Source organism: Petaurus breviceps, unplaced genomic scaffold, assembly GCF_028583685.1.
Source record: "Petaurus breviceps papuanus isolate PSGF00001 unplaced genomic scaffold, PetGlider_PUasm1.0 90692, whole genome shotgun sequence".
NCBI classification, from domain to species: Eukaryota; Metazoa; Chordata; class Mammalia; order Diprotodontia; family Petauridae; genus Petaurus; species Petaurus breviceps.
In genome coordinates, this window is record NW_027187313.1 from 6,526,502 (window position 1) to 6,548,652 (window position 22,151).

Consider the following 22,151-nt stretch of genomic DNA (forward strand, 5'->3'; position numbering starts at 1 on the left):
CACACACACACACACACACACACACACACACACACACACACACACACTTCTATTCTTCCATTAAGTGAGTTCTGAATCTGTCCTTCCCCAAGTCAACATCTGAGGCAGCTCTGCCTCCCAGCCCGTCAGTTTCCCCACCTGTAAAAGTGAAAGGTGTGCTAGAGGATTGCCAACATCCCTTCCAGCGCTGACATTCTAAACTTCTGTGGGGAAGGTCCACATGAGATATTTAGGCGACGGGGATGCAGAAGTCTCCTAACTCCAAATGACCATGGCTGCGCCTTCCAGCCCCCCCATCCCCACCCCCTGGCTCTCAAGGAAACAGATGGAGATTCTGTTTGCTTTGGAATTCAAGTTCTGAGGCCCTCCACAAAGTGCTATTGGCTTAGATATCCTCAATGCGCTGGGTCAAACAAATTTTGCTCTGGAACGAATAGCCTTGCTGAATCAGGAACGTAGCCAAAAGATAGACGAGAACAAACGGGGGTTTTCTTTTCTTTTCCTGGCACCACCAAGGGGATACACAGGGACACAGACCCTTCCCAAACTTCTCTGAGTTTTGGGGGCATCCTCTGTTTCCTTCAACCCCTTCCCTTCAAACCCTCATTGGTGGCAGTAGGACCCAGTGGATGGAGCCAGCACCTACCTGCATTGGCACAAAGCACAGAGCATCCTGTGAAATGGAGTCACAGAGTCTGTAATGACCATGACGAATACACTAGTTAGTGCAAATAATCCTCCTGTTTTACAGATAGGGAAACTGAAAGAGACAGACACTTGGCCTAATTTTGCAGTGCAAATTGGCAGAAAACTGAATCCTTGTACTGTGACTATTATTTTATTGAATAGAAGGGGTCAAGGGAGGAGAAGAGAGGTGTGCCCTCTACTCTTAGAAGCTTTATCTCCCTCTCCAAAGTTGCTGCTTCTCATTCACCTGGATAAACTTAGGACAATTATCTGAACATTCAAAAGGTTAACTGTTTCTAAGCCAAAACATCTTTTGAAGGGATAGAAGATAGGAGGGGCCTTGGGTTGCTTTAATTAATACTTTAATGAAACCTGTTAATGACATCTTTTTAATCAATGGTCTCTAGGTCACACACACACACACACACACACACACACACACCCCATGAATTTAGTGTTCTACCTTCCTTGTGATAACAGTCTCTTAGGCTGTATGACTTAAGGGGCAGCTAGGTGGCACAATGGCTAGAGTACAGGCCTGGAGTCAGGGAAAAAAACTCATCTCCCTGAGTTCCATCTGGCCTCAGACACTTACTAGCTGTGTGACCCTGAGAAAGTCACTTAACCCTATTTTCCATCAGTTTCTTCATCTCTAAAATGGGCTGAAGAAGGAAATAGCAAACCATTCCAGTATCTTTGCCAAGAAAACCTCAAATGGGGTCACCAAGAGTTAGACGCAACTTAAAACAACTAAACAACCGCATGAGTTAATTCAATGAATATGTTTTGTACCCTCTGCACCCAGCCTTTTAACAGGAGAGCAATAAAAATCTGGTCAATGAAGGAGGCTATTATTAAAACCTAATTGACAATTTCTTCCCAGAAATTCTGGACCCATACCTCCCAAATTAAAAAGTTAGTAAAGGCTCTCTTACCCATATTAATACAAAAATAAATTGATATATTCTCTAGGGCCTTTAGCTTATGAAACTAAACTAGGGAGAATTTTTGCCCCTTTCCTTCGTAGACTAAATTCAAGAAAGTAATTAGCCTCAGAAAGATAAATTGCTGGTCTCCAGCAAGTGAATACCGCTGGCAAATTTAGAGGGTTTAACTCACATGGCAAAAGTCTATAAAAGAATTTTTATTGAACTTTAGGGTGATGTGATAACATTCTGTTATCTGGGTGACTTAGAAGATCCTCGATCCTTGACGATCGGTGATGATATCTTGTCAATTTTACCTCACAATATCTCTCTTGTTTATGTCCCCTTCTCTTCACCCACAAAACCACCTTCCTCACCTCAATAATCTCTAGATTTGTCTCCCTAGCTCGTCTTTAGCAACTCCAACCAATCCTCCTAACAGCTGCCAAAGTGATTTGCCTAAAGGGTAATTATGACCCCTACCCAATAAGTTCTAGTGGCTTCCTGTTCCCTCTAGAATTGCAAACAAAATTCTTTGTTTGACATTGGAAATATTTTACAACTTTCTGCCCATTGTATCTTTCTAGTCTTAATGCATGTTACTCCCTGCCATGTTCTCTATAGTGCTCCTGAACAGGCTTCCTTACTCTTCTTCCCACATGATAGTCCATCTGTCTTCTCCAGGCCTTTGCACAAGCCATCCTCCGTGCCTGGAATGCCCTCCCACCATTCTGCTTCTTGTCTTATTTATTATTATTTCTTCTGGTCTTATTATTGTTACTGTTGTTTGTCCTTCCTTCTTAAAGAGGACCAGGACATTAGGAAGGTGATGCCATGACTTGCAAGTGGATTGGGTTTAAGTGAGGGAGGCTGTGCAAAGTCACTAGCCTCACTTTGTCCTCTAGAGCCATCTGGGTCCAGTGGCCAGATATTATAGATCAAGATGACTGGAGATGGCCCCACCCCTGGTCTTTTAGACTCAGTTCAAGTGGTACCTTTTGTATGAGAACATTACCGGTCTCCTCTACCCACCCCCCTACTTCTAATGTTGTTCATTCATTTCAGTCAAGTCTGACTAATCATGACCCCATATGAGGTTTTCTTGGCAAATATGAGTGGTTTACCATTTCCTTCTCCAGCTCATTTTACAGATGAGGAAACTGAGGCAAACAGTGTTAAGTGACCTGCCCAGCATCACACAGCTAGTAGTATCTGTGGTCATATTTGAACTTCCTTACAGCAGGCCCTATCCACTGCACACTCTATCCTAACTGCTATTGCCACCTAGCTGCTATTGCCGGCTCCCAAAGTTAGCTCATATCTGTTTTGTATGCATTTAGTGTCAAAAAAACAAAACAAAACCCCAGCCCTCTGTTTGCCTCAGTTTCCTCATCTGTAAAATAGGAATAACAATAGTACCTTCCTCCCATGGTTATTGTGAGAATCAAATGAGATGATGTTTATAAAATGCTTAGTTTGGTGCATGGAATATACTAGGTACTATGGAAATGTCAGAATTACTAAAGGGTTCCTAACCTGGGATCTGTGAACTGGGTTTTTAAAAAAATATACATTTTGATAATTGGATTTCAATAATAATTGGTTTCCTTGGTCACTTTATGTATTTCATTTTAATAAATTTAAAAACATTGCTCTGAAAAGGGTTTCACCAGACTGCCAAAGAGGTCTATCACACACAAAAAAGGGTGAGCCCTTGATCTAAACTGATGAAGCCACTACCTAAGGCACTTGAAGTGGGCCTCAGCTGGAGAGTAACCTCATGGAGGCCTAGAAATTACAAAGCACACCTGTTGATGTCAGAAATCAATAAATACTCGAGCAAATTGTTAAAACACACCATGACTTCTATCCCTTACTCACTACAACTATGGTGTTGGTTAATAGTGTGCCAGGTAGAGAATCCTGACTTTACTGAAACAAGAAAACTGACCTTGCTCAAGGAATACCCAGATCCCAAAGGGTTAATTCTTCAGAGGGAGTTGCTAGCTTATAAATTAACTTGAAATCAATAAGATTATTAAATTAAGTTCAATTAAAAATATTTACTAAGTGCCTATTTGGGCAAGGATAAAATATTGGGCTTTGAGATGAAAAATGACATTGGCCCTAAGACCTTAAGGGACTCAGAGGAAGCAGCACCTTAAATCCATTATTATGGATCTTTAATGGTTTAAAATATATTTTTAGACCACTAAAGAGGAGTACATCTTTATACTCCCCCTATTTTAGTAGAAGGAAGCTCCTTGAAAACGGATTCTGTTTTCTCTTTGTCTCCTGGTGCCTAGCACTATGTCTTATATGTAGTAGGTATTTAATAAATGCTTATTGGACAGAATTGGCCAGAGGAGCCCCTTCTCACATCCAATGAATATTTCTTTTTCATTCATTCTTCCCTGATCTTTTCAATCAAACAGTTGGACCCAAAAGCAGCTAACAAGCTTTGGACATTTGGTGACTTTGGAGCCCCCTCAGGCAGGGTTTCAGTCTGTCTCCCCACCACCTTCTTATAGCACACGTGGAAGTTCCCCTAGCCCAGGGTCAAAAGCCTGGCATACTGATTCAGTCAAGCTGGGGTTTTCCAGCATCCAATTGGTACCCCATTCTGGTCACATATCAGTGACTTCCAGCACAAGGCAAGTCTGTGACATCTGCCAGGAAGGAGGTAAGAATTTTTTTTTTTAAATCAATGAGGCTTTCGAGCCTAGTGAAGGACCTTTGGCCAAATTATCCTTATATATGAAACAAATAAAAAGAGGCTCGATATAAAATTCTGCCAAATTGAAGAAGTTAACATAATGGAAAGAGTACTGAACAAAGATTCAGAAGTCAGGAGTTCCAATCCGGGCTAATTCACTTCTCCTCTCTAGGACTCAGTTTCTCATTCTGAAAGAAAAGGTGAGGAAGTTGAATGGAATGACCCCTCAGGACCCTTACAACTCTCAGGTTCTATGAGGCTATTATCTAAATCATGAGAAGAACTCTGCTGAGATACATATAATAAACTCACCAAATCTCTTTCCTTAACCCTGACCCTTAAACTGTTCTCCAAACAGGGTTCCCATGAATCCCTAAGAAAAGGAAGGTGGTTTAATCAAGTGAAGACTTTTTGCTACTCCATCATTTCTGTCATGAAAACTCCTTGTTTCACACACACATACACACCCCAGAGAGGGCTCAATGTGTGTTCCAGACCAGAGAAACTGTCAGGAGAACCCATCAAATACTGATACATAACTTTCCTGACCAACCCAAAAGGCACCAGGTGAATAATAGAAACTCATTATGTTCCTCCAAGGCACTATGACGCAGAAAAAAAGACTGTGAAAAATAGGTTTTTCCCCCATCATTTTAGGCAAAGGAAGAAATGTACGAGGGACATTCTTTGAAGGACAGTCCCCAGGACTACAGCCCCAATTCACTTTTCTTTCTTTCCCAGCTATATCATGTTGGCCTATTAAAATACACCACCAGTGTGCAAGTAAGCAGGGGGCTTAGTATGGAAAGAGTAGCTGATCTCCAAAATGAACCACACACAAACAAGAGATTCCTTTCTCAAGGGGCAACTCCCAAAGGACCAGAGAGACGCTGTGCACAGCTCCAGTCAAACCGAGGCTCCCACGATTAAGCATGCTGCTTTGCAGAGAGAAAGAATAATAGCCGACTAATACAAAACTGAAAGGAAACTTGGGAGTCTTGTCCTTTACTACTGATAACCTGCCAGGGTTACTTCAATAGACACCCCTGAGCTTTGGGAACTTCCAGCCCATCCAGCTCAGACCTAAGTCAGGTTGCAAACTACATGTACTTATGGAGGCACCTCTTGTATGGAAAAGAACACGGAACCTAGGAGACCTGACCCAGAATTCCATCTCTGACGCCTACTAGACGTGTGACCATGGTCCAGTCACTTAAGATCTCTTCAGTCCTAGTTTTCTCCTCTGTAAAATGGGCATAGGATTTGGATTGAGAAAAGAGATTAATATTCAGTAAGTCAACCCCTATTTTTTTTTTGCTTTTTCAAGGGCAATTGGGGTTAAGTGACTTGCCTAAGGTCACATGGCTAGTTTTTATGTTAAGTATCTGAGGCCAAATTTGAACTCGGGTCCTCCTGACTCCAGGGCTGGTGCTCTATTCACTGCACCACCTAGCCGCCTCACAACCCGTACTTATTAAGGAAACTGTACCTTCTTAGGGGCTGGAAAATACAGGCAAGAAGTGTAGCATATGCCCTGTCCATTTGTTGTTGTCCAGTCGTTTCCGTCATGACCCCTTTTGGGGTTTTCTTGGCAAACATACTGTAGTAGCTTGCCATTTCCTTCCAAAAGGAAGCAAACAGGATTAACTGACTTGACTTCGCCCAGGGTCACACAGCTAGTAAGCGTCTGAGGCCAGACTTGAACTCAGATCTTCCTGACTCTAGGCCTGGAGTTCTATCCATTGCACCACCTAGCTGCTGTCATAACTGTCAGGCTGTAGAGTGCTTAATAAATGTATATTGACTGACTGACTTTCATTCCCAGTACAGAGTGTTCTCTAAGACTTATGCTTTGATAGCTTAAAACCACACTGAGACTTTTAGGATACCTTGTATTCATGGTCATGTGGCTGTATCAAAGGATAGAGAGCAAATTTAGAGCTGGAAGAGAGTCATTTGCCTTTTACAGATGAGGAAACTGAAGCCCAAGGCCACACAGAAAGTGGCAGCCCTTTCCTTTTTTGGAGGATGGAACTGAGGGCTTAACATAGTGCCTGGCATACAGTAAGGGCTTAATAAATGCTTGTTGATTGCTTACTTACTTGCCTAATTTGTTAGATGGGCACTCTTCCCATAGTTTCCATAGTATTCTGTGCCTTCTGGATTGGTGTTTCTGTATCCCAAAGCTTTTCAAGGGATTGCTCAGAAGTATCTAAACTTAGGTAGCTATTACCTGGTGCCTAGTCAAGTGTGGATTAGGAAAGAAGATTAAGTGACCTGCCCAAGACTGTACATGCATTAAGAGCAAAAATTAAGCAGTTATCCTATGTAAAGGACTTCTTTCTGTTGTTGAGTCCTTTCAGTCATATCTCATTCTCTGTGACCCCATTTGAGGTTTTCTTTTTTTTTTTTGCTTTTTGGATGGCAACTGGGGTTAAGTGACTTGCCCAAGGTCACACAGCTATTTTTTGTGTTAAGTGTCTGAGGCCGAATCCGAACCCAGGTCCTCCTGACTCCAGGGCCGGCGCTCCATTCACTGCGCCACCTAGCCGCCCCTGCATTTGAGGTTTTCTTGGCAGAGATACTGGAATGGTTTGCCATTTCCTTCTCCAGCTCATTTGACAGATAAGGAAACTGAGGCAAACAGGGTTAAGTGACTTGCCCAGGGTGACAAAGGAGGAACACTCTTGTTTAGTTATGATTGATGATGATCTAAATATCAGAGGACTGAGCCTGGAACCTTGACCATCCGACCCCAAGGCCAATGTCCTATCTACTACATAAAATACTGAAGTACTATACAACTGTGAGGTGGGGGAGGGAGGGGAGGGAGGTAAAGGAGGAATAATAATGAATCCTCACATTGCTGAAGACACTTAATACTCTTCATTTTTTCCAGAAGGAAAAGAACAGACATCTTAAGAAGACAAAAGGAGAAGCTGGGTGTTTGGTGGTGGGAAGACAGAAATAACAGGGGCTGAAGGAATTTCTTTTATGCATTGGCATTAACTGAACAGAGGACAATGTATGTCCCTGTTCATCAGAGCCTGTGCATACAGGAAGTCAAGTCAAAATGGCCTTGTATTTTTTAAAGAGGATTGTTGTATTATGCATAAATATTGTTTAAGGTTAACTGAGTTTTAGTTTGATGAATAAAAACAATGACCTTTATAATTGAGTAGTCAATAAATGTTTGCCTTAAAAAAAAATAGACCAGAACAAATCTGATTTCATTAGCATAGGGAACCTCCAGAGGAAGAAACTGTCTACTGAAATAGTTCTCTACCTTCTTCAGTACTTATAATTTTTGAGAGATCAAGGGACATGCCCAGAGTCACACAGCCAGAGGCAGAATTTGAACCCAAGTCTTGACTGTGAATCTATTTCTATCTACCAAGCCACACATCAATAGCACTCTATGAAGCATTTATCCTTATGTAAGTGATTTACTACTCTTACTATTATGGAAGACACTGCGAAGGCTACAAAGATGGACGATACAGGTGGCTCAGTGGATAGAGCACTAGATTTGGAGTCAGGAAGATCAGAGTTCCAATCCCACCTCAGAGACTTAATAGCTGTGTGACCCTGGGCAAGTCACTTCTTCATCTCGATTTGCCTCAAATTTCTCATCTGCAAAATGGGGATAATGATAGCAAATACCTCCCAGGGTGGTTGTGAATTCTGAATGAAATAACATAGGCAAAGGGTTTTGTAAACCTTACAGTGTTATGTAAATACTAGCTATGGTGATGAAGATCTGCTCCTTGTCCCCTCCCCCAAGCCTACAAACATAGTTCAATAACAATAATAATTCACACTTATATAACACATGAAGTTTTAGAAGGCATTTTCTTCACAACAACCCCATCCAATAGAGTGAAAGTATTATCCCCATTTCACAGAAGAAGAAAAAAAACCCTAAGGCTCAGGGAGGTTATGTAATGTAACAATCATAATTATAAAATAATCATAATAGTATTTACTTACACAGTGCCTGCTGTCTGCCTGGTAGATAGTACTTTACAAATATTATTTCATCTGATTCTCACAGCAACTTTGGGAGGTAGGTGGTATAATTATCCCCATTGTACAGCTGAGGAAACTGAGGCAAACAGAGGTCAAGTGACTTGCCCAAGGACACACAGCTGTATTTAAAGTTGGAGGTCAAACAACTGATAAATTTCATGAGTTTCAGAGATGATCCAAAGCCTGGTTTCTGCCACCTCCAAATCTTTTCCATTATATCATGCTAGAGATTGACAGGCTTTTCAAACTGATCAGGGAAGTGGACAAGCCAGGGCAGAGAACACAGCCTCCCTGATTCCTGGCCTTGTGACCTCATCCAGTGATCAATCTTCCTTTCAGGTTTTCTCTTCCCTGGCTGTCTCCTCACCTTCTTACCCTGACCTACAGAACTCTCTGCCATCTGCCTGCTGGACCCCAGAGGAGCAGAAGTCCTCAGAGGAACCTGGTGGCTTAGATTAAAATGTCCAGGCTCATTCCTGACCCGACCATTTCAAAATGAAGCCTACAAAGTAAAAGGTAAGCTGCTTCATACACACCTACATTGCAGTCCCCCCAGAGCTTCCTCTGTTTCCTGGCTAGAAACTCCAATCCAATTCTCTGAGGCTTTAGGATATTACCCAAGACTGTGGTTGATTCAGGGGGAAAAGGAATAAATAAGGCAATAAAGGACCTAGTGGTTCTGGATGCTTATAGGCTAGCTAGTTTCCAACTGTATTCCTAGGTAGACCATCACTACAGGAAGCCATCAATCTTTCCAAGCCTGGAGCAGGATTTTCCTATAAGATGGGTACAAGAATGCTTGTATTCCCTGCCTTGGATAGTTATTATGAGGAAAGCACTTTTCCAGTGAACTGTTGGAATGGATGGCCCAAAACTATCAGTGGAGAGAATTTCTCATTTTCCAAACCTGAGTCAGGAGAAGGCAGCAGACACTACCCTTCTCTCCAGAGCTGTCTGAGAGCTGGTGAAAGGAGACGTTGAATCATTCTGCATGTGTCAGTGGGCTGTGACATGAGAACAAGGTCAGATGAACCTGACCAATATTTTCAGGGAACAGGATTTCTGGAACTTAAAAATCCTGATTCCAGGAGAGAGGAAGAAAAGAGGAAATCTCATCCTTCCAGAAGACATTAGAAAATTATCAAGCCAGATTTAATTTCCAGTTAATAGCCATGTGATTCTCAGTAGACTGACCTTGTGTACCTTTCCCTAAAGTCTAACATCAATCTTCAAGAAGCCATGGGATTTCCCAGAATGATAATAATAAGAAAGCCAGCATTTACATGGTATTATAATATTTGCAAATTACCTTACATATATGTATGTGTGTGTACACATACTATCTCTAGCAAGATAATTGGATTAATGATGAGGGCTTGAGATGGGAAATAAAATGGTTATTTTTTTCCTCTTTACCTTGAGGGCCCCTCCCAAAATATGAAAGAGGAAAATAAAAAAAAAAAACCAAACAGATTTAGTATTAGTCTTGGAACAAGAAAGACTCATGTTCAAATCCTCCCTCTGACACTTACTTAAGGACCATGAGTAAGTCTCTTAACTTAAGTGAACCTCAGTTTCCTTATCTTATAAAATGGGACTCGGTATTTGGAGTTGCTGCCTCATGAGGTTATTGGGAGGCTTACATGAAATAGCAGTAATGGACCTCCCTTCCTTGCACTTTCATTTCCTTCTTTCCTTCCTTCCTTCCTTCCTCCTTTCTTTTTTTCCTTCTTTCCTTCCCTCTTTCTTCTCTTCTTTCCATCTTCCTATCTTCTCTCCCTCTTTTCTTTCAAACTTCCTCCTGTCTCTTTCCTCCATTCTCCTTCCCTTCCTTCCCCCTCTCTTCCTTCCTCCTATCTTCCTCCTCTCTTAGTGTGGTTTTTAAGCTACTAACTCTTAAAACTTTATAAGATTTCAGGGATACTGCATAAATTGATTTGCAAATCTTGACACAGTATCTAAAAATCATCAATTGGTACCTTTGGAATCTGGGATGATTTTGACATGCTCACACTCAGAAGACCATAGCATTTTAGCACAGGAAGAGTCCTTAACGGACAAAAGCATTAACAGGGCATCCTTTTTCAAAGAATTTGTCCTAGCTCACCTCAGGATAGAAACCTAGAGGGTGGTTAGCTTATGGTTATGCAGTATTTGGGACAGATGCAAGAAACACAGTTTGATGAGTCAAGGAAAGTTCCAAAATCTTGATGGCTCTGAGTTTTGTGCCTAAGTCTTTTAAAGACTTCATGTTCCAGATCAGTCATTTACTTCCCATTTAATAGGTTTAGATTCCCTTCTGCAAAAGTAGCCAAAAAGGCTATAAAAAAAATTTTTTTTTAAAGCCTCCTGAGGAGGCAGCTAGGTGTGCAGTAAATAGAGCACTGGCCCTGAAGTCAGGAGGACCTGAGTTCAAATGCGGCCTCAGACACTTGACTTTTACTAACTGTAAGCCTTAGGCAAGTCACTTAACTCCAATTGCCTTGTCTTCCCCCCTCAAAAAAAAAAAACTCCTTCTAAGAGGCCTAGCTCTTACTCTGTCCCTGACCTGATCAATACCAAAATGTGCTACTGGGGCTCTAGTTTCAAGCTCACACCTGCAAACCTCAGCCTCTCCTCCTCCCACCCACACAGAGCGTTCCAAAGAGAGCAGAGAACAAACAGTCGTTCTTCCTGCTTGTTGCTGCTAATATTTCTGACTTCTCAAACTCTGGCTCCTGCCTATTCAAACATTTCTGACCTATCTGACCCTTCCAGCTGACCTGAGATAGCCCCCTGATCCTTCCAGCTCTGTCTCTCCAGACTCAACCCATTGATTTATCTGTAACACTGTCCAGGCTCTTTCTGCCAGGTCAGCCTCCTACAGTTTGGGCTAACATTCCCCTGCTGCAAGTCTGCCTCAGTGTGACTGAGCCTGTACAAATCATGTCAGGGCAGCACCTGAACTCAGGACTTCCTGACTCATGGGTTGGTTCTCTATCCACTACTCTACACTGTCTGTTTTACTTATTGATCACTTTCTTTTTACATCAAGGAATTACTGATTTAGTATTGGAAGGGGTTTTAGAGGTCCTCTAATCTGCCTCCTTCACTTTACACATGGGAAAACGGAATCTTTGAGTGGTTGAGGCCCAGCATACAGTAATACTTAATAAATAATTGTTTCCTTCCTTCCTCCCTTGCTCCCTTCCTTCCTCTCTCATGTCTTTCTTTCCTTCTTCCCTTCTTTTATTTCTTCCTTCCTTCTCTTCTTTCCTTCCTTCCTCCTTTCTTCTCTCTCTTCCTTTCCTTCCTCCTGTCTTTCTTTCCTCCATTCCTTCCTCCTTTCTTCTCTACCTCGCTTCCTTTCCTTTCTCCTGTCTTTCTTTCCTCCATTCCTTCCTTCCTTCTCCTTCCCTTACTTCCTCCCATCTTCTTCCTCTCTTCCTTCTTCCCTTCCCTCCTTGCCCCTTCCTTCCTCCATCCCTCTCTTCCTTCCTTCCTTTACTCCCTAAGGTCACACAGGTAGTAATTAGCAGAAGACGGATATTAGCTCCAGTCCTCTGACTCTAAAGCTAGTCTTCTTTCTCCTACTCTATATTGCCCTCTCAAAGCTCCCATAAGATGTTAGCCACCTTTGTGTAGGGATAAGGTAGGTGGACTTGCCTGCATATACTTGTATACTTGAAATACCATAATTGGCTTCCAGCTTCTGAACCCTAGTAGTTTGTGAAGCTGTGTTACAAAATAGTACTCTGCATGAACACAATGAAAAAAACAAATCTTAATAGTCCACCTCACCCATCATGACCTTGATCATCCATTCCAAGGGTCATGGCCCACTCCCACTGCATTGAGAGTCATTCAGTAGATCAGTAAACATTTATGAAGAGCCTACTGGGTGCCAGGCTCTGTGCCAAGCACTGGGGATAGAAATAGAAAGTCCATGCCCACAAGCATCTTACAATCTAACAGATTGTATCTAACATTTTTATCTAACATAAAAGGAAGCTTAGGGGCTTGGGGAGAGAGGAAGAGGAGGAAAAGATATGGACTCAGCAGGCACAGTGGAAAAGTCAGTCAGAGAAGTCCCAAAGCATTACAGCCAGCTGAAAAATGAGAAGATTTCTGAGCTGTGCTCTCTCCTTAATGATGAGATGGAGTACCAAGGTTGATGAGATCTTAGGAAGATGAGGTTCTCCCTATAATGAGCTTCCTGGGGCATGGTGGAGAAGTCAGTCATAGAAGTCTCAAAGTAGTACAGCCAGGTGAGAAAGGAAGAGAGAGAGATCTTGTAGAAATCCCTCTTGGCACTACAAAACTTCAACATGTTGGAGTTGACCATTAAACACATCCCCCAGTATCTCTGGGCCCCATTACAGCATCAGCCGGCTCTGCAATTTGGGAAGGTTGCCTTCATGGCCAGTACCCTATCACTCAAGTCAAACTGCAGCAATTTGCTTTGGTAAGAGGTGGGAAAGGGGGAGAGGGAGGGATTAGGAATGAGATCAAATTTTCACTTTAACTGCCTTATCCAAACCACAGCCTCAAGTGAATTCCTGCCATTGTGAAGGGCTCTTCATTGGAATGCAGCGGAGATTAGAACAGCTGTACTCTGGGAAAAGGAAGGCTGAGGGATGAGATTGTGTAATTTGTTTGAATGTTGCTAAGACAACTGTAAATCTAGTCTGTCTAGTAACTGTGTGAGATTGGATGCCTTGGGATTTAGAGACCAATCTGGGTCAATTTCTCCTTCTCTAGCCAGCTATGGCTATTTGAACATCCTAACACTAAACCGATAAAGCAAAAGGACCCACAGTCTTTCATTCTTTTAGAATCAACTGTATAGGTGATATAGGGAGAGAAGGAAAAAGTGGTCTTCTTGATGGAAGAATATTTTACTTTATAAAGGGCACATTTCTTCAATGAAATTTTCTAGCAATGATAGTTGTCTAGTGAGACATCGGGTACCACATGCATAAATACCATACCCGGTCTAAGGGTTGCTTGTTGATGGAGAATCACCAGCTGAAATGATCTAGCTTCAAAATAACTAAAGTTTTAGGCATGTTTCCTCTTGCAGCCAATCAGGGTTTTACATTGTAGTGACATATATCTTGTAAGATGATAATATCCTTCAAGTTTTCACCCAAGCAGACAGTCACCCATATTTACTCTGAATGGACAGAATCTAAAAGCTGGGGCGTACCTCTGAGGCCATCGATTCCCGCCAGTACCTGAACAAGAAACCCTCAAATAACAGTAACATCTTCCACAGATGGTTATCCAATCTCTTCTTAAAGATTTCTAATGATGGTGGATCCAGTTACTCTTGTGGAAACCCACACCATCTCTGACTAGCTCAAATTGTCAGAAAAAATGACAATTAAAATAAGCTCATAAAATGTTCTGTCTTGGAGGAACAAAAGAGATCACCTGGTCTAGCTTCCTCATTTTGTAAATTAGTAAACTGAGGCTCAGAGGGGTTCAAAATTCACCCAAGGTCACCTCCTTTGTTAAAAGCAGAGTCACAAATGCAGTCGTGATCAATACTAATCCAATTTCCCTTACATAATTGTCTTTGTCCTTCATCAAATGAGGTTATGTGTGTAAAAATTCTATGAAAATAAAGCCTATAAAATTATAAATCCTTTCTGAAACACACACACACATGCATGCTCCTCAAGAAAGGGTCTTTGTTTCAGGGATTCAGATTGAGTATTAGGCAAGATACAACAAGGCAGCAAATGGTAAATATGAGAGACATAAACACAGTGCTTGAGATCATAGGGATAAAGATCTAGAAACCATCTAGTCTAAACCAATTGTTTCACAGATGAGGATACTAAAGTCCAGAGTTAAGTGATCTTCCCAAGGCTGTGAAGGCAGGGAGCAGTAGAGGTGGGATCAGAACTCAGATGCTCTGATTCCAGAGACAGTCCTCTTTCCACTCTTTAGGAAGGGATCAGTCAGTCAATCAATAAACATTTATCTAGTGCCAGACACTGTACAAAGTGTCAGGAATACAAAGAAAGACAAAAGACAGCCCAGCTCTTGAGAAGCTCATAGTCTAATGGGGAGACAGCTTACAAGTGGCTCTGTTCTGTACAAACAAGTTGTATACAGGGTAAATTGGAAATAATGACTAGAGGGAAATTATTAGCATTAAGGTGGATCAAGAAAGCCTTTCTGTAGAAGGTAGGATTTTAGCTGAGACTAGAGGAAGCCAGGAGGCAGAGATGAGAAAGGATAGCATTCCAGGAATGGGGGTTACCAGTAAAAATCCAGAGGTCAGAGATGGAGAAGTAAGAAGTCCAGTGTCCCTGGATCATGAAAGATGAAAGGTTGGGGGTGGGGGGAGGCAGGTTATGACTTTGAACACCAAACAGAAGAATTGCTATTTCATCCTAGGGGGGATAGACAATCGCTGGAGTTTACTAGGAGTTCAGAGAGTTAACATGATCGGACCTGCAGTTTATGAAGTTAACCTGGGAGCTGAGTGAAGGATGGACTGGGATGGAGAGACTAGAAAGGAGACCAAGCAGCGGGCTTTTGTAATAGTCCAGATGTGAGGTAACGAGGGAGGGCCTGCCCATATGTGGTGACAGTATCAGAGGAGAAAAATGGGAATATATGAGAGATGTTACAAAGGTGAAATCCACAGACCTTGGCCATGGATTGGATATAGAGGGAATTAATGAGAAAGAGTAAAGAGTCAAGGGAGTCTTGGTGACTGAAAAGGATAGTGGTACCCTTGTCAGTAAAAAGGGAGAAAGAAAGGTTTGGAGGGAAAGATGATGAGCTCAGTTTTGAACATGTTGAGTTTAAGATGTCTATGGCACATCCATTTCAAGGCGTCCAACAGGTAGTTAGAAAAGCAAACCAGAGGTCGGCAGGGAGGTTAGAGCTGGATAAGTAGATCTGAGAATCGTCAGTGTAGAGACGATAATTGAATCCATGGGATCAAGTCTCTCTGGAAGCATCTAGAAAGATCCTATGATCTAAGCTAAGCCTGAAAGGAGAGATAGAATTTCTATACCACCCACTGCTTGCTCAGGCAGGCTCTCTGTCTCCAGAAACATTCCGTGCACATGTTTACCTGAGTAATTCCAATTTCAATTTATGAAACTTTTACTTCCCTAAGAAAGAGAGCATCTACCAGCTCAGGAAGATACAAATGTTACATAAAATGTGGTTCCTTGTCTTCAAGGGGTTCACAGTCTAATAGGGAAATATGATGTCCAGTCACTCCAAAAAGCATTTATTAAATCGTCTGTACTAGGCAGTGCCAAGCAAAACTTTCCCTGCCTTCAAGGAACTAATATTTTAATGGAAATGCCAAAGTTCTCCTTCTAATGGCCACACATCTATTCCTACATTTCCCCCACTCCATTCCCAGTATTAATATTAAACTGAAGGTTCTATTGCTGGTAGCTGAGGAATGTCCCTTTTATGTAAGAGGGACAGACCATTATTAGAACCACTTTTTATTTTTGTAATTCAGAAAATAACCTAAGGCAGATACCCACATGCTGTCAACAGCCCACTTCTAGGTCACTGAGGGGATAATGCAAATCCTATATTTCTCTCATTCTAACTAGCCTATGGCTGGCCCCACTGCCTCCTAACAATGGGAGGAATGTGTTTTTCAGAACTTGCTCAGCAAGACAGACATGCTTGGCCAACCCTTGGAAAACCAGCTGAGGTCACTGGGGCACAGACAGAATCCAGATGATTGGACCTCTAGCCAGGCTGTCTTTCTTCAGCAAAGTGCCGGGGACAAATCCTGGTGTTTTGCAGATGAAGAGATGAAGGACACAGGGACACAGGGAGAAAAGGTGGGGAATCCCTAAAATGAGGGGAAATTCCACAGGTATTCAGGCTACTCTGACAGCCAGTAAAGCCAGGCTTCAGCAATGTTATTGTTAAGTAGGTGGAGTTTTCCTATCAGTGCTGCTCCCCCTTCCCACTATGAGAATTTTGCTTCTTTATTTTGGTGCTATGCCCCATTTTTATCCCCATCCGGTCTTGTGTTTTGATACTGCTTCGTAAACAAGGATAGGGCCCTCCTTCTACATCTTATTCTCTCTCTGCATCATAACTTAACTCTCCTACTCCATATCTGAATCCCCCAGGCCCTCTCTACCAAAACTAGTCTGATAAATTAATTTCTGCTGGATTGCTAATGGATGATAAGGCTGCCCCTCCTAGTCAGCCCAGCCCTATTCAGAATTGTGAAGAAGAGGCAGCAAATAGATCTCCAGGCTCTACTGATTTCCAGGTCTTTTTTTTTTAAGGTTTATGCTATTTTTTAAAATTATAAACTTATCAGTCTCTGACATTTTCAACAGACAAAAGAACAAAAAGAATTGTATGTAAGGAGCGGCCAGGTGGCTCAGCAAGTAAGAGCACCGGCTCCAGTGTCGGGATGACCTGGGGATCAAATCCGGGCTCAGATACTTAGCACCACACCCAGAAATAACTGGCCATGTAACCTTGAGCAAGTTACTTAACCCTGATTGCTTTAAATAAAAAAAAAGAATTGTATGTAAACTTTTATATTGTAGGATTTTTGTCTTTCCTACTGGTATTAATATCTAGCTTCCCAATTAAACAAATAAAAGCCCTGAATGTAGTACTGCAAAACAAATTCCCACATTGGTCATGTCCAGAAATATGTATCTCCTTCTGCATTTTAAATTCATCACCTTATTAAAGCACATAGTGAACATTAAATTTAATAAGGTAGTAACAAAATTGCCTTGTTTTGTGTTCCTTTCTGAGCATCTTTTTTTTGTTCTTTTTGATGAATTTTTAATGTATTATTGATGGTCTTTTATTTCTTTTTTGGTTGCATCTTTATCATTACCCACTAACTTTTCTCACCCCCTTGAAAGGTTCCCATTTTAACGTTAGTCTACCAACTTGCCCATTCTTCAATTTATTTCTCCTACCCTTGATGATATCCCTTCTTTCCCACTGCACAAAATCACAAAACCATTCTTTGATCGTCAACTTAGTACTTTATATGTATGGAGTACAGAACACTGTAGGAGAAACAGAGAAAAATAAGATACTGCATTTCTTCAGGGAATCACAAAATGGCCAAGTTGGGAGGGACTTTGGTGGCCATCTAGCCCAAACCATACCATGTCTCTAACAAATGATCAACCATCAGCTGCTTTAGCAGCTCCCTTAACAGAGAACCCATTACTTCCTTGGCCAGCCCATTCCAACATTGAACATTGCCAGGATATTCTTCCTTATGTTGATCTGAAGTCAACCTCGATGTAGCTTTTACCCATGAGTCCTATTTTTGCCCTCTGAAGTTAAGCAGAATAAATCTAATTCCTCAGATACTAAAAATTCCTCATTTTGTTGTCTTTCTTTCTGCATTTATTTATATTCCTAAGGCTTAGCACAGTGCCTGACACAGAGTATTTAATAGTTGCCTGTTAACTCAACTTGAATTTATCTTCCAATCAAAATTGATCTCAAATCCAGCTTCAAGGTTTACATAGTTTTACCTTTTCACAAGCAAAAGTCACTACCAATAAGACAGGGAGGTAGGTAATGGGGAAAAGTTGAATAAAGGATGTATCATTGAGTTGGCTTGTAAAAGAGAAGTAAGGTAATCAAAAGGTGAAGAGAAAGAAAGATGATGCCCTAGGCTTAGGGAACAGCTTGAAGAAAGCAAAAAGGAAAGCAAAGGAGGATTGAAGATCAAAACCAGAGGGGTAGCAGTGGGTATCAATAGGAAAGAAGGTAAGAGATCTTTCATAGGTTAAATTGAATGACCTTGATAACTGAATGTATATAAAATTTGGAGGAATAGAGAAAAACAACAGATCTCATGAAAGTCTTGAGTTTGGGAGCATGAATAGTGTCACCACTGATAAAAATAATGAAATCATGGAGGATCAGATTTAGGGGGAGATATAACAAACACAATTTTCAATGTAAGATCTTGGATCTAAAGCCGTAAGGGACATGAGAGCCATCTTGTCCAACCCTCTCATTTTGACAGATAAAGAAACTGAGGAACAGGGAGAGTAAATGACTTGTAGGTTATAACTTCCAAGGCAGGAGTTGAGCCCAGTGTCTCCAAATCTGGAGTCACCACTCTTTACCATACTACCATCGGTGTAGAATTTGAGATGATGATGGAACAACCAGGAGAACATGTCATGTAGGCAGTGGATTTGAATCTCAAGAGGATGGTTTTTGGGACTAACAATGCCAGTTGGGAAGTTACCCATATAGAGGCAGTCATTGATAGCATGGCAATGACAAGGTTGCCTAGAAAGTATGAAACAGAAATATGGACAAGGACAAAATCTTAGAGAACATGTCCCATTAGGAATTAGAAAGAAGACTTAAGAGATGGTAAAGAAGACAGAAAAGAAGGAAAAGGATAATAGGATAACCAGGAGAATATGGTGTCTCTGAAGGTAAAGGAGGAATGAGGATTCAGAATGATGGAGTGATCAACAGTATCGAAGACCAAGGAGGAAGAGGATTGAAAACTGGTCTTTGGATTCATTTGTGAGGAGGGTCCCAGGTGTCCTCTGGGAAACAAGGTAGCAGGTGACTGAGGAGAATGGGGAAGCAGAGGCATCAGGTATAGACCATTTTTTCAAGAAGTTTGAGTGATGATTCTGAGAAGTTTTGATGAGTTGAAGCGACCCCAATCAGAGAGCCTCAGTCTTCTTCATATAATATCGCTGCTCCCAAATACTATATTTGAATTTAATGGAAGCCTTCAATACCTGTTCCCAAAAGAGTGACTAATGATTGTTTCATGTGCCATGGAAGGCTTTCATGGAAATATTGGGTGTTAAATGGAGCCTTTCAGCAGTTTCTACTGACATCACCCAAATCTTTTTGGCCTGAAATTAAGGTTAGTCCTGATGCCCTGAGAGCAGCTTCAAAACAAACACCTATCCTTTGGGCACCACAAAATACCAGGTTCTGGCAGGTTCTAGTTTACTGGTATTAATCAGGCGAACCAGAGCCTCAAGTGGACTATATAAAAATGCTGTTTGGTTCAAAAAAAGTCTGCTAAAACTCAAGCCAATTCTGTGTGCCTTGCCTACCAATTTTTTTAACTGTAAAAACCTCTCCTCATGCAATATTAAGAATACGAATGTAAACATACACACAGTGGGAAAGTGGAATCTCATCTTTTAGCAACATTAACTCTCCCATTCAGCCCTTCTGTGATGATGAAGCAGGCAGTGAAATGCCAGGCTCATTTCAGATATTCTAAGCTGAACATTCCAAAGGCTTGGGTTAGCATGTGTGGGAGATCTATGCTTTTCATTCCCCAACAATCTTGCCGTTAAATTGTAAACCTTAATGTTACATTGAGGTAGCTTTGGGAATTTAATTGCCCTGAGCTTAAGTTAACACTAAAAGAGGGGGGAAATTGTAAGGAGAGGGAAAAAAAACACCCTTATCTATATTGCTTTAGAGTTGCATAATTGTATCCTTGTGCCAGTCCATTAGTTTTAAAGTAGCCTAGACTATCAAAAACCGAAGGGAGAAATAGGAAAGGAATCATTCCATTACTCTGGAGAATTCTGCAGAATTCTAGGTTCCTTTGTCTAGAGCTAAAGAGAACAATGCCACTTAAAATTCAGTAAAAGAAAAGAGGAAATCACCACCTGTGTGGAAAACCTGAATCCCATTGAACTCCTTCATTTTAAAGTGTTTTCTTGCTTCCCCTATTTACTGCCCCTCCCCCCAAAAAAAATCATGGACTCTTTTCCTTTTTTAAAGGCTGTAACATTTTAAACTTTAAGCTTCAGTTAGTAAAGCTAGCCAAGAGCAGAAAGAGTCTCACAATTATTTTTAGAGCTGAAAAAGCACATTTTCCCCTGTCTCCTCTAGCTCACAGAAGACTGAAGAGAATTAGCTCAAACTTTCCAAAAATAAAACTTCACCTTGGTAATGTAGCCACACCTAAAAATATTTGGCTCCCAAGAAGGGTTAAGAGAGAAAAAATGAGAGCTTTATAACCAACAGCTTGAATTGTGGTCTTGGCTACGGCATTTATTAGCACTAATACCAGGAAATGTTCTTCATAAAAATATAAATATATATGTACATGTGTATATATGTATACACACACACACATATATTCAAAGTTCAGAGAAAAGCATGATTTTACAGTTGAAGTCACAGAGACCCAATGTGAGAATGTGGAAACCCAGAGTTCCCTAGCTCTGACAAGCAGGGGATTTAGGTGGCCATGATTCATCACCAAACAGCCTCTGTGTGCATGTGTGTCTACGTCCTTAGGTGTTTCAAATCCAGCCCTAATTCAGTATGATTGAGTGTTTCATGGCATTTTTACCCATATTAATTCCTCCTGAAAACATTCCTCATTCTTATAGTTAGGCTGACCAACAAAGGATCAGGGGAAATCCATCAAGGCAGAGATGATAGCTAGAAAGCAATTATTTCCTTCTCTCCCCAAATCATATTTCTGGAGCACCCACATGGCAGTAGTATTGGAGACATTTTATAGTACATAGAGAAGACCAATGGAGACCATGCCTCTAATGAAGCTTATAACCTACTGCTTCAAATGATGTTGCCTCCAAAAGTCCCATTGCCCTGATGTAGAGAAACAAGTCACTTTCCTTCATTTCCTTCATTTTCTCTTTCCCATCTATGAAAAGTGACCAGGCAGACCTCCAATTATCATTTTTGTGGTTATGAACACCTGAAGTGATTCAACCAGAGGAAGCTGAAACAAGAGGAAAGGAAAATATATATTTTGGGCAAAATAAAGGGATGTTCTTCGGAGGGCTAGGAAACATTGTGGTATATTGGGAAATATACTGGCTCTGAGGTTAGAAAACTTGGGTTCTGAAACTTAATACCTATGTAACCTTTGGCAAATTTCTCTGTGCCTCAGTTTCCTCATCTATAAAATGAGTGTTGGGACTAGATAACCTCTGAGGTCCCTTCCAGATCAGTACCCATCATCCCATGACCATGGATGTGAATTATTTCATGTAGTGCCAGACACAATTGATAACATTGGTTAGTCTCACTATATTGGTTTTTTTCCTCATTTTTTTTTTCATCTTTGTTATAAGGGTTGGCGCTCTAGTTCAGGGAAGTCAGAGGAGAAGAATTATATTTGGAAATGAAGGTTATATAAAGGCAAAAAACAACAAAATGCCTAAACAATAACAAAGTGAAGGGAGCAATGTTGAACTCTCCAGAAAGGTAGATCTTCAAGGCTGACTTTCCACTCCCAGTCAGGTAAACAAAGGAGTATCAGCTAAAGGATGAAGTTACATAATTTTTAAAAGTGTGAGGAAAGAGACTGTATCTTCAGAAAATCCAAACACTGCGTTATTTCAGCCTTTAAGCCATTCGGTTCTGTGAAAATTCAGACAAAAGCTTTGTGCAGAACAAAACAATACTTGGTTAACTGAGCTTCCTTACTTTTAATGAATTGCTTTGGGACAGTGTACACATAACCAATATGTTTCCATATAATCCTAACATATCATGAAGTTTCCCAAACAGGGTCAAAGCAGAGGAAACTGTCTGACTTACTAATAGGATTGAGAAATTGTTTTAAGTTCTGGTTTGGTTTCTTTAGATGCTCAAGTAGTCAAGGAAAGAAAATTTTGTACAAATTGATAGGGCTTTGTTCAAAAGGAATGATTCCATTATTAGAGACTTTTTGGAGAAAGGGGATAGAAGGAAGAGAGACAATGAATGGGTAGAAGGGGAGAGAGGAGGAGGAAGAGAAGGAGAAGGATGAAAAGAAGGAGAAAGAGGAGAAGGAA

At 41.1% G+C, this 22,151-nt stretch overlaps 1 protein-coding gene across 2 annotated transcripts in view; it reads left to right on the forward strand.

The window, feature by feature from the left end:
* KIAA0040 (KIAA0040 ortholog) overlaps positions 1–22,151 on the forward strand; it is a 34,296-nt gene that overhangs the window by 744 nt on the left and 11,401 nt on the right. Inside the window, exon 3 of one of the 2 annotated variants that reach the window (XM_069065519.1) lies at positions 8,698–8,874. The gene's annotated coding sequence lies outside the window, so the exon portion shown is untranslated. The remainder of the gene's footprint in view (positions 1–8,697; positions 8,875–22,151) is intronic. The other variant, XM_069065520.1, reaches the window with a different exon arrangement.